At 32.4% G+C, this 16938-nt stretch overlaps 1 long non-coding RNA gene across 1 annotated transcript in view; it reads right to left on the reverse strand.

The window, feature by feature from the left end:
• Window positions 1–2231: 2231 nt before the first annotated feature.
• Window positions 2232–16938, reverse strand: part of LOC309659381 — a 666865-nt gene continuing 652158 nt past the window's right edge. Inside the window, exon 2 of the long non-coding RNA XR_014262763.1 lies at window positions 2232–6531. This is a non-coding gene — a long non-coding RNA (uncharacterized lncRNA). The remainder of the gene's footprint in view (window positions 6532–16938) is intronic.

Raw genomic sequence — 16938 nt, forward strand, 5'->3', positions numbered from 1 at the left:
GAATGGCAAGCAATTCAAAATGTATGCATTTTTTATTTCTGGAATTTTCTACTTAGTATTTTTGGACCGTGGTTGATAGCAGGTAACTGAAACTGCTAAAGTGAAACCTATGATAAGGGGGGGAACTACTGTAATCTTAACATTTCTTAGGAGTGGTCTGATGACATTAAAATCTCTAAAGAGCAAAGCTCAGGTGGCTTTTCAATAATGGCATGAAGTTTTCCACTTAGGCCTTAAAGTATATCTCTCTCTTTTTTTTTTTTTGGCTTAATCAAATTAAGTCATGCTTTGGTAGTTTAACCAAAACCTCTTTTTGGCTCTTAAAAATATCCAATAATTATTATGGATAGAGGCAGCCTCAAGGAAGACAGACCAATATATTTCTGAGAGAAAAAAATGATCTTTGTATGTATTATAGCTACTGGGAAATAATGTGGGCTGTCAGAGTTTGCCAAAAGTACTGCCCAAGGGCAGTGACTCTTGTCAAGTTGAGATTTCCTTAATTCCCTTAAATCAGATCTAGTTTATTTGTTTAATACGCATAATGATGCTTCATGTACTCCAAAGAACTATTTTAGCTGCAGTTTCTAACTGGTGTCAGACACATACATTTCTATTATAAATAATTACAATTTTATAAGTTTGAAATTAACTCAATATAATATAGAATGGGAGAATAATGTGATCGGTCTCTATTATAAGCTTAAGAACTTGGGAATTCAGACTGGTTTTTACATTCCTCATTGGGGAAATTAGGTCTTTAAAATGGGCAGGAGCATGTCAAAGTCTTATTTGCTTTGATATAAATGTTTAATTACATCCCACACTATAACAAATATTTATATTTACAACTATATAGTAATACATATTTATTATTATTTCACATATTTGTTATGTATTTATGTATTTATTATATAATATAAAATATTTTACACCATATACATATATTTATATATTATATATTTTTTAAATTATATATATATACTTATACATTTATTTATAATTTTGGAAGATGCATTGGAGCTACCATGTTTACTGCTTCTAAAAACTGTACCTATCTTAATAAAGATGTTTCAGTCTTTGCATATGTTTATTTAAACCTCTATTAGGCTGGAGATCTTCTCTATCTTGTTCACTTTGGAATCCCTAGTGCCTTCAACCTAACAGTTACTAATAAAAATCTGTTGAATGAAAAATGAATCAACAACAGATACCTTTGTTGGACTTTGGAGGAAAGAATTATTAATTTGCTTATGGTTTTAGGTGATATGCTATTTGATATTTTTAACTTGGTGTATGCACTAATTTCATAATAATTATTATTATGAAAAAGAAGAGGAAGAGGAGACAGAGAAGGAGGAGACAGAAATAGGAAGGAAGCAAACGATAGATAAGGTGAATGGCTGTACAAGAGAGGGTAGAGAGATGGGATAGACTTGAAAGGAGAAGAGAATAGAAAATATATAAGGAAAGGGAGAAGAATAGGGAATTGAGAAAAATTATCTATTCAGTAAATAGTGTTAGAAAAATTAGCTATCCATATGGAAAAATAAAATTAGATTGTTTTATCACACCTCAGAAAAAGTAAATTCCAGATGGATTAAAGAACTAAATTTTTAAAATAGAACTTCCAAACCTTTTAAAAGAACCTATAGAAGAACATTTTACAGTCTCAGAGTAGGAAAAATTCCTTTAAAAAACAAATGAACATATATACAAGCAAAAGGAAAATTATTTCATCAATGTCAAATAAAAAATAAAACTCTTTGTATGACAAGGCATCACAAGAAAATTTAAAATCAAGTGAAAAACCCCCAAAACATATTTGCAACATATATAATAGACAAAAGCGTTAGATCTTTGATTAGCTCTAATACCCACACATCAATATGAAGAAGACATTTTAAAAAATGTACAGTGAGAAACAGGCAAGTCACAGAAGAGAAAAAAGAGAATGACAAATAGACAGACATATATATGCAATTCATATATAAGTTACATAGGTACATGTGTAGAATAAGTCTAAGAACACATAAATAGGATACATACAAATCACAATAGCAGTTATTGGTGGCTGAAGGTGTATAAAATGAATTAAATTTTATTTGTAATTTTTTTTATTTGTTCAAGAGAATTGATAAGATCAAATTTAAATAGAACAAGAGTGTTAACATTGTTCTTAGTGGTGGGTGTATGAGTGATTATGGTTGGTCTATATATAAAATTTTAAAAAAAATGAACACTGTCTTTAAAAGGAAAAATACTTGCTCTAAGACTACACAGCTAGTAAAAGTGATTGACCTGGAATCCCAAACAAGATTTTTCTGATTCTAAAACTGATGACCATTGTAATGCTCTACAATTTTGTTTCAAACTATTTTATTTGCTACATTACAACCTAAAATAGTTTAAACTCTCTAATGTAAGAATCTCCTACTCCTTGGTTCTTTTGTGTTTACCTCTGTCTTTGTTAACTCTGAAAGCTGATTTGTTCAGTTTAGACATCTGTTTTAGCAGACAGAAACAAACACATGGCTGTATTTGTCTAAAACTTTAATAAAGAAATTTTAAGAGCTTCTATTTATAAGAAGGATTAAATAATTATTTCATTAATTAAAACACCTGAGCTTTTTTCGAATCATTTTGAAATGCCTTATACCTAACTTGGTTTCAGATATTACCTGCATACTTTAATGTCAGGGTTTGTTCATTGTTCTCCAATATACATTCTTATTTCTTTCTTTTAAAGAGATGTTCCTCCAAGTTTTAGCTGGGCACATGGCCTACCACCTGGGGACACATTCTCTCAGACTCCCATGCAGCCATGTTGGCTTTCCAGCCAAGCCCTTGCCAGTGGGGAAGAAACAACAATGTTTTTTTTATATTCCAGGAAATAAACTCAACATAGAAACTGCTTGCCCTCATTTTCCTCCCTTCACCTTCCATTGGCTAGAAGTTATGATCACAAGCCTTGACCCCAGCCTTGAGAGAGAAGCCATGTGTTGAAGTTTACAAAGCCACCTCATCAGCCCTGGACTGTTTTCATTAGAGAGAAATAAACTTCTTATTTAAGTCATCATGTTTCTGCATCTCTTTGTGATAGCACACTAAATTTAGCTTGTTCTCTAGCTAAGACAATTAATACTAACCCTTTTATGTCACAGAAGAATACGCTGATCCTCAGAGAAATTAAGGACTTTGTCCTTGATCATAGACATAGGAAGTGGCAAAGTGATGTGTAAAGAGTGGGATTTCTGACTCCAAAGCCTACGCATTATACGACTGCCTCCCAGGCAGGGAAAGTCTGATCCAAGTGCCCACGTTCTCAAGTGTGATTCTAAAGGCTGGCCTCAGAGTTACTCCTGATTAAAGCCTAGGGAACATGGTTAACACTAATTAGGAAATATTTGGCTCTTTTATATTTGTTTTAAAAGTTGGCAGATACTGTGCGAAGAACAACTGTAGGGTCAAGTTTGGGGCTTTAATCTGGCTCACAGGGGGATGCAGCCATTCTTCCCATTCATTCTACCACATCCATCTGGATAGGAAGCATAAAATATTTTGTTCGCCTAATGGGATGTTAGTTCTTAGAAGTCACAGTTAAATTTCCTCACTCTCAGCCTATAGCCCATAAAGTTTCACCAGAGTGTTAGGAAAGAGACTGATAGAATCTATTTAATTTTCTCAGTAGCCTAATGAGGAAAGTGTCAGTGAAAGAGTTCAACAGCTAATGTTCCAAATAAGACTGACTACGAAATTCTTCCACATGGAGGTAGAAATATAATAAATCTAGACCAAGAGGAGCTATTTGGTTACAAAGCAGTGACTTGGAACCAAGGCAGAAATTCTCTCTCAATCTAAAAATATTTTGTTCTTGCAGCTGATTCAATTAAAATAAAACACATGAAAACATTAAATTCTTTTTTCCTTGGTGCCAGAGTTGCAGGAAGACAAAGAGATACTTAACACTGGCAATACTTCAGTCATAAAAACTAATCTGTTTTGTTAGTGATGTGTTCAAGGGAAAATTCAAACCCACCAGGTGCATTAGAGTGGCCCAGATGCACAGCAGATTCAAAAAGCACAATACAAACAGGAGCTTACGGTAGAGATTTCCTCACTGTCAGAACCATGGTCATCAAATAAAGACAACAAATATTTGAGGGGAAACCGAAGAGTGAAAAAGGAAAATTGAACACTTCTGTTTGCCAATATACTTACAAGCAAAGAAATTGAGCAAAATAAAAACAAAATAAAAACAAATTTTAAAATTTGAATTCCTTTTTGAAAATTAGATCTGTAGAGAAACATAAATATGTGTTCTTATATATATATACAGATGTGTGTATATGCGTGTATATATATAATATGCAGATATATGTATAGATATTATATGTGTCTATATATTTATATGCATATATACATACATGTGTATATATGTGGGTGTGTCCATGTGTATCTTATCTATATACACTTATATGTACACACATATACATTTAAGGAAATTGGAGCTTAAGTGGAAGTTCTTTTATTTGTTAGTCAATGATAAAGTGAGAGGAAAACAGATTTTTCTTCTTTAATTGTTATGTTGAGAAATGATGTTTTTAAGATTCTCACTTAAAACAAAACAGTAAATTCTTGCTCTGATTTTTTTTCCATATAAAGATTTTAAATTTTAAGTGAACCATAGAGCAACCTGAACGTAGCTATGTGTTAAGAGTACGGGAGCACTATATCAGAAAACAAATTCACTATATGTTTTATTAAATGTACTTTGGCAGAACTCTAAATGTTTCTCTAATATAGAATTTCAAGGTTAAGAAGAACTAATACGAAATAAAGACTGTGATTTCTTAATAGCTTTACTGAGGTATAACCAACATGCAACAAACTGCATACACTTAAAATGTGCAATGTAAGGTATGATGTATATAGGGACTCTAAAACCATCAACACAATCAAGATACTGAATGTATCCATAATCCCCAAAGTTGTCTTCTGTAGGGTCTCTCACTTCTGCCTCTTCCTGCCTTAGCCCTTAGGCAGTGATTGGCATCCTTTCTATCATTATACATTAATTTGTACTGTCTATAATTATATAATTATGGAACTATAGATTATATATATATTATTTTTAAATAAATTTATTTATTTATTTTTGGCTGTGTTGGGATTATATATTTTTTATATCAGGCTTTTTCACTTAGCTTACTTATTTTGAGATAAACCCATAATGTTGAACATATCAAGAGTTATTCCTCCTTCAGCTCATGTGGCTCAATATTAAAAAAACAAACAACCTAATCAAAAAATGTGCAGGAGACCTAAACAGACATTTCTCCAAAGAAGATACATAGATGGCCAACAGGCACGTGAAAAGATGCTCAACATCACTAATTATTAGAGAAATGCAAATCAAAACTACAATGAGATGTCACATCACACCAGTCAGAATGACCATTATCAAATAGTCTACAAACAATAAACGCTGGCGAGGGTGTGGAGAAAAGGGAACCCTCTTACACTATTGGTGGGAATGTAAATTGGTATAGCCACTATGGAGAACAGTATGGAGGTTCCTTAAGGAACTAAAAATAGAGCTACCATATGACCCAGCAATCCGACTCCTGGACATATATCAGGAGAAAAACCCAGTGTTCATTGCAGCACTGTTTACAATAGCCAAGACATTGAAGCCACCTAAATGTCCATCAGCAGACGAATGGATAAAGATGTATATACAATGGAATATTACTCAGCCATTAAAAAGAATGAAATAATGCCATTTGTAGTAACATGGATGGACCTAGAGATTATCATACTAAATGAAGTCAGACAGAGAAAGACAAATATCATATGACATCGCTTATATGCAGAATCTAAAAAAAATTATACAAATGAACTCATTTATAAAACAGAAACAGACTCACAGACTTAGAGAATGAACTTATGGTTACTGGGGGGAAGGGTGAGAGGAAGGGATAGATTGGGAGTTTGGAATTGACATGTACACACTGCTATATTTAAAATAGATAACCAACAAGGACTTACTGTATAGGGAAGGGAACTCTGCTTAATACGCTGTAATAACCTAAATGGGAAAAGAATTCGAAAAAGAATAGATACATGTATATGTGTAACTGAAACACTTTGCTGTGCACCTGAAACTAACACAACATTGTTAACCAACTATACACCAATATAAAATAAAAATCTAAAAGAAAGAGTTATTCCCTTTTATTGCTGAAGTATGGACATACCAAAAGCTGTTTACCTATTCTCCTTTGATGAAAATTTGGATTAATTCAAGTTTCTACCTATTACGCATAAAGCCATGTTGAATGTCCACATACAAGTCTTTGTTATAGACACATGCTTTCATTTCTCCTGTGTAACTGTGTAAAAGGTAAACTTTTTTTTTTTTTTAACATCTTCATGGGAGTATAATTGCTTTACAGTGTTGTGTTAGTTTCTGCTGTATAACGAAGTGAATCAGCTATATGCATACGTATATCCCCACATCCCCTCCCTCTTGCGTCTCCCTCCCACCCTCCTTATCCCACCCCTCTAGGTGGTCGCAAAGCACCAAGCTGATCTCCCTGTGCTACGCAGCTGCTTCCCACTAGCTATCTATTTTACATTTGGTAGTGTAGTGAGGTAGATGGACCAGGAGTCTGTCATACAGAGTGAAGAAATTCAGAAAGAGAAAAACAAATACCGTATGCTAACACATATATATGGAATCTTAAAAAAAAAAAAAAAAAAAATTGTTCTGATGAACCTAGGTTAACTTTTTAAGAAATTGCCAAACTGTTTTACAAAGCAATTGTTCTGTTTTACAGGCACACCAGCAGTGTATGAGTTTCAGTTGCTCTATCAAAGTTATGATTAGACATTTTAAGCACTCTAATACATGTGTAGTGGTATGTCATTGTGGCTTTATGTTGTATCTCCCTAATGAATATGATGTTGTATGTCTTTTCATGATTTTTATTTCCCTCATCCATATGTTTTCTTTGGTGAAATGCCTTTCAAACTTTTTTTCCTATTTTTTTTATTGGGTTGTATATTTTATTATTATTGAGTTTTGAAAGTTTTTATATATCCTAGATATAAGAACTTTATCAGATGTATGATTAGCAAATATTCTCTCCCAATCTGTGACTTGTCTCTTCATTTTCTTCAGAGAATCTTTCAAACAGTAGAAATGCTAACTTTGATGGAGTCCAATTAATCATTTTTTTTTCTTTTATAGATTATGCTTTGGTGTTATTATCTAAGAATTCTTTGCCTAATTCAAGGTCAGAATAATTTTTCCTCTATATTTTTTTCTAGATGTTTTATAATTCTAGGTTTTCCATTTAGGTCAATGACTTATTTTGAGTTAATTTTTATGTATATTGTGATGGAGGTAATTATTTTTTCATACACATATCCAATTGCTCCATCACCACTTATTGAAACTATTGTAGTTTTTCCACTAAATTGCTTTTGCACAAAAATTAATTGACCATATATATGTATCTATTTCTACATTTTCTCTTCTGTTCCATTGGATTGTTTGTCCATTTTTGTAGCAGTGGCATACTGACTTCACTACTGTAGTTTTATAACAAGATTTAAAGTCAGTAGTGGAGGTAGTAGAGGTCTTTCAACTTATTATTTTTTTCAAAGATTTTGTTTCATTTCCATATGAATTTTAGAGTCAGCTTGTCAATTTAACAAAGATAAAATCTACTCTGGGAATTTTAACTGTATTGCATTCAATTTACAGATAAAGTTATAGATAACTGACATATTAGCAATGTTGAATTTTTGGATCCAAAAACACACTATATTCTCCATTTCTTTTGGTCTTTTAAATTCAGAAATATTTTGTAGTTTTCAGTGTATAGGTCTTGCATGTCTTTGGTTAGATTGATCCCTAAATACTTCTTTTTCTTTTTATATTATTATAAATGGTAACCTTTAAAAAATTTAATTTCTTATTATTCATTACTACTATTCATTGTGTATTGATCTTATATACTACAACTTTTGCTAAACTCACTTTAATTCTTGTTGCTTTTCTGCAGATTTCATCATATTTTACAGATATGATTGGTCATTTGCTAATAATACAATTTTATTTCTTCCTTTCAAGTCTCTATGCCTTTCATTTCTTTCTTGCCATATTACATTGGCTAGAGCATTCAATGCAGTGTTGAATAGAAGTGGTGAGAGCAGAAATCCTTGCTTTTTTTTTTTTCTAATTTAGAGGGAAAACATTCATTCTTTCACTCTTAAGTATGATATTGGCCATAAGTTTTTTATAGATGACTTTTATCAGGATAGGAATTTCTCTTATATTCCTACTTTCTTGAAAGGTTTTAGTTAAATATGTTTTCTACATCTATTGAAATTTTTGTAAAGCTTTTCTTTTTTAGTATGTTGTATAGTGAATTAGTATATTGATTTTAGAATGGTTAGCCATGCATTCCTGGGATAAATCCAGCTTGCTCTCATGATGTATTATCTTTCTATGTATTATTGTGTTTAATCCATTAATATTTTTTAAAGTATTTTCTTATCTAGATTCATGATGGATATTGGTCAATAGTTTTCTCTTAATATCTTTTTCTGGTTTTGGTATCAAAACAATACTAGACTCATAGAATGATGTGAGAAGAATTTCCTCTTCTTCAACTTTCTGGAAGAGTTTTTGCAGAGTTGGTATTATTTCTTTCATAAATATTTGGTAGAATGCCCCATTGAAGCCTTCTGGGCCTGGAATTTCCCTTTGTGGAAAGCCTACAAATTCACTTTTTTTTTTTCTATAGATATAGGGCTTTGGGAGTTTATTTCTTCTTAAGTCAAACTTGTGTCTTTCAAGAAATTTATCCATTTAAACTAAGTTGTGGAATATACTGGCATAAAATTGTTTATAATATTATTATTATTATTTTTTAGTATACATGGAATCTACCTGATATTGCTTTTTTATGTCTTTTTTTCCAAATTAGTCTGGCTAGAAGTTCATCAAAATTTGTTAATCTTTTCAAAAAATCAGCCTCTGGTTTTGTCAATTTTCTCTTTTGTTCCCTCATTTTCTACTCTCCCTCTGATCTTTTTTTCTTTTCTTTTTTCTGCTTCCCTTGGGTTTTATTTGTTATACTCTTTCTGATTGCTTAATGCTGATGTAATCAATTTGAGATCTTCTTCTTTTCTAATATAGACATCTACTGTTACGTATTTCTCTTAAGTGGTGTGTTACCTGCATTCCACAAATTTTGATACAATTGTTTTTAATTTTGTTCAATTCAATGTAATTTCTAACTTTTTTCCTTTAGATGTATGTGATTTAGTTTCCAAATACTTGAGAATTTTCCAGATATCTCTGATTTCTAATTGCTTCTCATTTTTATCATTTTATTTAAGAAAATACATTCTATGATTTGAATGCTTTTAAATGTGTTGATACTTCTTTTGTGGCCCCCCCAAAAATATGTTTTATGTTAGAAAATGATTCCTGTGTACTTGAAGGGAATGTTTAGTATGTTGTTGTTAGGTGGAGTGTTCAAGTGTTGTCTATTCATAGTGATTTTCTTTTTCTTTCTTTTTCTTTTTTTAATAGTGATTTTCTGTTGACCAGTTCTACTAATTTGTGTTAAGAATTTTCTTCTCTTTTTACCCCTCTGGATGCTTGTAAGATTATATCTTAAAAGTTTGATTATAGTGTACCTTAGGTGCTTTTTTGGTTATTTTTTTGAGTTTTGGGATTTGTGGTTATTATATACTTTATATCAGATTTGGGAAATTTTCAGTAAATATTTCTTTAAATATTTTTTATGTACTATTTCTCATTTTCAAGGTCTCCAATTACATATATATTAGTATGTTTGAAAATTTCCCACAGTTCACTCTATTTTCCTTTAATTCTTTTTCTTGGGTTGGGGGGACTGTCAGGTAAATTTAATTGTTGGCATAGTAAAAGAGAGAATGCCTGTTAGTTATGGAGAAACAGTGAGTCAAGAGCCTAATTTGAAAATAACAAGCTCAGAGGAATCCACTTCCTGCCTCTTGCTAAGGAGGTTCCTGTTCCTCCCTTCCTGCTGATAAAGCTGTGTGAGGGTGTTAGAAGTAAAGATCCTCAGACTCTAAAGGAATCCTCTCCTCCATACCACCCCCATGATGTACTTGCCAAAGACAGGGATGAGACAAGAGGTCCTTGCTGTGGCCTGGCCAATCCTGAGTATTTAGACAAGTCCACTGTACCCGCCAACTCACTTTCTTATTCAATGTCTAATCTGTCATTAATCCAATTCAGTGCATTATTTTATACATTGTAATTATCACTTCAAGGAGTTCAGATTGGATCTATTTGTACAGCTTCAATTTGTTTACTTAACTTTTTGAACATATGGAATACAGTTATAACATTTTTTTTAATGTCCTTGTCTGCTAATTCTAACATCTATGTCAGTTCCCAATCAAATGATTGATTATTCTCCTACTTCTGAGTTGTGTTTTACTGCTTCTTTGCATGCCTGATAATCTTTCATTGGTTGTCCAAAATTGAATTTTACCTCGTTGGGTTCTAGATGTTTTTGTATTTCTACTATTCTTTAGCTTTGTTCTGACATGTGGTTGTTTGGATACAGTCTGATACTTTCAGATCTTGCTTTTACTTTTCTTTTGGCTGATTAGAAGCAGAGTTCAGTCTAGGGCTAATTACCCCCAACTACTGAGGTAAGGCATTCCTGAGTATTCTACTCAATGCTCCATATTATGAGTTTTTCCAGTCTGGCTGGTTGAAATAGGCACTGTTCTTGGCATTGTTAAAGCCTGGACACTATTCCTTTTTATAATTTCAGGTGGTTCTTTTCCTAGCCTAAGGTAGTTTCCTCACACATATGTAGTAATCATTACTCTGCTGAATACTTGAAGAAGATTCTATATAGACTGCCTCTTTGATACTTTATCTTACAAAATCTAGACACCTTGTTTTCCCTTGAATTTTTTTGTTTAACATAGATCTAAGAACTTTATATGATACAGGACATGGGTTAAATGATATAAATAAAATTACTAAGGCATAACAAATTTATTCCTGAATCACTAAATTATTAAGGATATTAACATCAATCATTGTTTAGCTGATTTTTCCTAATTATCTAAATTCATAATCTATCTTAGCAGTAAGTTTCTTTTTATATAACTTTGTTTTTCATTTCTACTCTCCAAAAATAGATGCTTCCTGATATGTGGAAGGAAAAGTGTAATGTTTTCTTTGACCCTGTATATTAATTACCACACTAACTGCCAAAATATTTTCCATAGGCTTCTGCCAGAAAAACTACATTAGACACCATTTCTGTGGATTGACAGACACGGATCCGTATATTGAACTTATTTTGTCATTTAATGAGAAGCTTCTTTTTATCCAGGAGTGTCAAGTTGGTTTCAATCTTGCTAAAGAAATGTTGATATGAGACCAGTCTATATTTCTGGCTAAGCAAAGAGAAATTTCATACTGAAACCATTTGGGTTGTCTTGGCATGACTTAAGTAAAAGTTATTCAGTAAAATAATTCCACATCTAGTGAGGAGAATATGCCCAGGGGAAATTCTCACTGAGTTATTAGCACAGGAATCCAGTCTGTCTCTGTGTCAAGCATTCCCTCTTTCTAGTAAAAGTGGGGACAAAAAACAGCAGCAACAAAGCAACAAAATTAACAACAACAAAATCTGATTATAAGAGAGATTGTGGATATCCTTTAAAAGTGCTTTGTTTGTGATTAAAAACAAAAAATCCAAGAAAATAGGGAACTCAGAAGATATACAGCAAAAGTTAAATCATCAGGTGCTGAAAGACAATATGAGAACTGTAAAATATATATGTGTTATATACCAAATATGGATTTTCAACAAACATTTTTATGAGATCCAATAACAATGTAAAGAAGAATAATTTCAGTTGAAGAGAGCAAACAAAATGAATATAAATAGCATTTTTTCCCTGACTGGTAAGTAGAGCATTACATAATTCATCATGAGAGGCAGTTTTATAATCCACATAAATGAGTTTAATGATGACAGCAAATCAGAGGTATGTGAGAAATATTATAATCTGAGTCAAAATAATTTTACCATTAACGTCTGGTTTAGTTTACTGATAACTTAAATTTATTGTACTATAGATTCATAGAGATGAGGAACATATGCCATTCAATAAACCTTATGAAGAGTAAAAGAAAAACTAAGTTGGAAGTCATTGGAGAATAGTTCTTTGATTGTTTACTTGGAGTGGGTATAAAACTCAGTGTAATAAGTCTTATGAGGGCAGAGAGAGAACATAAATGAAAAGGCATCATATATTACCAAACAGCACCTGGATAAGTTCCAACACAGGACTTTTTTTTGTACTAATAAGATTATTATTACTTTGAAAGTTTACAGCTTAGGACAGGCTGGATAATACCGAGTTATGAGAAGAAAAGTGATAAGAAACAGCTAAGGAAATCAGAAGAGTGACAACAGTAATTGGATTGCTGTCATTGGCTATAAAATTAGAAGACACTTTGAAAGCGTAATAAATATATGAATTATGTTTTGAGAGATTCAGGCTGGAAGTTATAACACAAACAGAGTTAGAAAAAAAGACCTTGTGGTTGAAATTAATAAAAAGTGATCAAAGTTTTCTGGCATGGTTTTTCTTTTCTGATATCAAAGAATTTTCATTTATACCTTAATATTAAAGTTGATGCTAGAGCTTTAATCAGGCCAAATTACATTGATCTTTAGTTTTGGTTCTTCCTATTAGTTTCTGAATAGAAAGGAAAAGAAAACATAGGAGAGCAATTGAAGGTTCTGCTTTATATAGTAAACATTTTAATATTGATAATTGCATTTTGAAAACTAAGATAAGGTAATCATTATCACAGGTGTGAGCCCAAACTATTGCAATTTACTAATTTGAATACTCAAATCACATTTTTATAATGATGAGTCTATATTGATCTTCCATTTTTGTTCATCATGTCTACTTAAATTGCAAGTAACTAAAGGTAGGGACAGAAGAATAGCATTGATCCTTGATTGAGCAATAGATGCTAATTCTTTTCCTTAAGTTCATAAACAGATGCTTTAGAAGTCGTTATCTCAATCATTTTTCTAGGGAAAAGGGACAACAAACAAAGGAAAATCTTCCTGAGAGAAGCATGCATCACCATCCTTGTAGATTACTAACTGGCACATAACTGGAAGGTAGGGGCCAAGCCCTTCATTAAATAATTTGATAAATAATCATTCTTCTGTATGATGGGAATATAGCAGTGAAAACATACAAAATCTCTGCACTTATGGGGCTTACATTCTACTGTTGTAAAAAGATATTGAATAAAATGAATAACACTATATAAGAATGTATATAATGATAAGTGCTAAGGAGTAGAACAAAGTTGAAAAGAGGGTTAGAAATTGTTGCTGTGGGAATGGAGATTCTAATATAGATAATAGCAGGGCAGGTCTCACTGAAAAGATCACGTTTACTGAAAGAAGTAAAATTAGTGAAGTAATATATTATGTAGATATTAGGGAAGAGCATTCCAGAAAGGGAAAATAGAAAATGCAAAGGTATTTTCTAAGGCAGGAGGTACCTGGGGTGTTTTCTGAACAGAGACAATGAGGCCCACAAAGTTGAAATGGAACAAATAAGACAGAGAGAGTAGCAGAAGATAAAAAAGTTAGGTCCAAAGTTGTCAACTATATAGATGTTTACACATCACTGTGGACTTAGATTTTCACTGTGACTGATATAAGAAGCCATTCACAGGTTTATGAGCAGAGATATAACATGATCTAAGTTACCCTGAATTAAAAATAGACTTTAGGAGGCATAGCAGAATCAGGAATACAAGTTAGGAAGTTATTGCTAAAAACCAAGCAAGATATAAGGATAGCTTGGACTCAAGTCTACTTGAGTATTCTAATACTGGAAGCAGTGTAAACACGATTGGATTTTGGATGTATTTTAGCAATAGAGCAAAAATTATTTACTGATGGATTGGACATGGAGAGTGTACAAAATAAAACATTCAAGGATGACATCAAATTCTTTGGCCTACACATCAGGAAAAATGGAGTTATTATTAACTAAGATGTGAAAATCTGAGCGAGAAGCAGTCTGTGGGGGAAGTGATCAAGTAATACTGACAAGAACATTTTTGCAGGATTGGACTGGGTTCAAAAAAGAAAGAATGGAGAGCAACTGGAGCAGCGGAACAGACTACTTCTTCAAGGAGTTTGCTTTACAAGGAAAGAGATGAGCAGGACTACAGATGGAAGTAGAAAGGTAGTCGAGGTTTTATTTTATTGTATTTTAAGATGGGGGATATAACTGGGTATGTGTTTGCAAATATTAGAAGGTCCACAGAGTTAAAAACGATGATTCAGGAGAGGAACCGGAAACTTACTGGAACACCGTGACTGATTCAGTCTTTGGGATAATCCCCAAAGTAAAATTGCCACATATTACATTCATTACTCTTAATCTATTACATTATAAACTAATTTTCACAAAAACTTGGACAATAATATTAATACTCATGTAATAGTCTAATATTAAAATGAAATTAACAAAGAACTCAGAGGGACTAAAAAATTTTCAAGCACTACTTATTCCCCTATTAGCTTTTAGGAAGAAACTTAAGACAAGATAACTTTGAATAGCTACCTATCTGCCTAAAATCTTTCCTAGGTTCTGAGTTGAAGAGCCAAAACAACAAAAAAAAATCAGTTTGGCAAACAAACGTGGCTCCATATTTGGGCTGATGGAACCAATTTAACCTCCAGCATAAATTAGTCTGGGTAATTCTGGTTATGCTACAGTAACAACATGAATTACCTATCAGTCTCTTATCACAAAATTAATTCATGTTTTGCTCTCACAATATGTCCACTATGAGTTAACAATGGTTGTTGCCCACTGTAGTCACTCAGGGAGCCAGGTTATCAAAGGCTCCCTCTTACATATGTTTTCACAATCAGTTTAAAGAGACTGACACATTGTTTTATACTGGCAAATAAGACAATTCTTCCAGAAAGCAATACAGATTTCACTGGTTAAATTGAAAGTACAATCCTACCATGAGCCTTAAAAGGAGGAAAATTTAAAACTTAAACAGTTTTAAATGATGATCACAGTTTGGGAAGGTGAAGCAAGTGTGCATCACTCTATAAGATATATAAATTTGGGCTTTGTGAAGTTTAAGAATGGGCATTGAAATTAGTAATAGAGTCAATATTCTTATGGGTTACAAGAGTATATTTTAATTAATGAATTACAATGATCCATTTAAGCAGCAAGTTGTATCTCTTGATAAATTTCTCTCAATCCCCTCTATATCTCCAGTCTGGGTATGGACAGTGATGATTTTATGCTGGAAAGGAATTAACCATTTTGGGGAATGTAATGTTGTTTTAGAACTCCTAAGTTTTGTGAAAATCTCTCTTTTGAATTGGATTTGATTCCGGATATTATGTGACATCTATGAATGAAGTTTGATACATGGTTGTATTAGTTATTTATTGCTTTCTGACAGACTGCCACAAAACTTAGCAACTTAAAAAAACGCACATTTATTATCTCATAATTTCTGAGATTCAAGAGCCTGGCATCACTTAAATGAGTCTCCTGCTTTAGGGTATCTCACAAGGCTGCAATCAAGGTACTTGCTGAAGACTCTACTGGGGAAAGACTCACTCCTAAGCTCACTCACATGGTTTTTGGTATGATTCAGTTCTTCATGGGCTATTGAATTGAGGGCCTTAGTTCCTCTCTGGCAATTGTCCAGAGGCCTTCCTCTGTTCCTTAACACATAGGTTTCACCAGATTGCTTCATCAGAGCAAGCACATGAGAAAGTTCAGAGAGAGAGGGACACATAGACAGACAGGCAGACATCAGCACAGAAATCTGTCTTTTATAATCTAATCTTGAAAAAGATAACACATCACTTTTTCCATATTTCATTTACTAGAAGCAAGTTACTAGGTCCAGCTCACACTTAAAGGAAAAGAATTATTCAAGGGTGTGGAGAACAGGAGATGCAAATCATTGGGAACGATTTTAGAAGGCCGTCTACAAAAATGACCAATAAAATACCTACATATTTTGTTATTCAAAGGGTTTTCTCCTAATTTGGAGCACTCCAATAAGCCAAGACTACAATGAGTGAAATGGGTGGGGGAAATCCTGGATAATTAAAACATAAAAAGCTAGAAACAAAAAGTATAATTAATTTTTAAACATTTTTTGAGTGTATAAATTTGAAGCAACTTTGGTTTTTTAACTGGTGTAAAAAGAAAACTCAATATTATATTGTATCCAAACATTAACATTTTCTAATGTCAAAGAAAATCTGAGATTAATACTTAACAAGAGTAACCAGCTCTCTTGCTGAAATCCCTTACACTTTAATGAAACAATATGATGATTCCAATCCAAGGCAAATTTATTGCTAATCTAAAACAATAAAGCATGAATACTAAGCTTCTATGTTATAAATTATTATGTATTCTTTTAATTATACTACAAGAACTTTGTAGTTTTTTTTTTTAAAGGCACTTTTAATAAAAGTAAAATGTTGCTTAAGACAAATCTAGGTTAACAGCTTTTAATAATTAGATGTATGAAAAATAAGGCTCAATACACAATGATGGAGTGTGCTTTAGTAACTATTCTGGTATTTACTAGTATATTCATTCATCTAGAAAATATTTATTAGACAGGTACTATGGAAAGACATTGTCCTTGGGTCAGGATTACAGAACTAATAAGATTAAGCTTTGGCTACTATGTTTGTTTAGAGAAGAAAATAGAGAAACAACTGTGATAAATTTAATGACTGTCCTGATATTGGAAATCCACATGCTATAGAAACAGCAGAATCACCTCACCTC

The sequence above is a fragment of the Balaenoptera physalus genome (assembly GCF_965194825.1).
Source record: "Balaenoptera physalus genome assembly, chromosome: 4".
Lineage (NCBI taxonomy): Eukaryota > Metazoa > Chordata > Mammalia > Artiodactyla > Balaenopteridae > Balaenoptera > Balaenoptera physalus.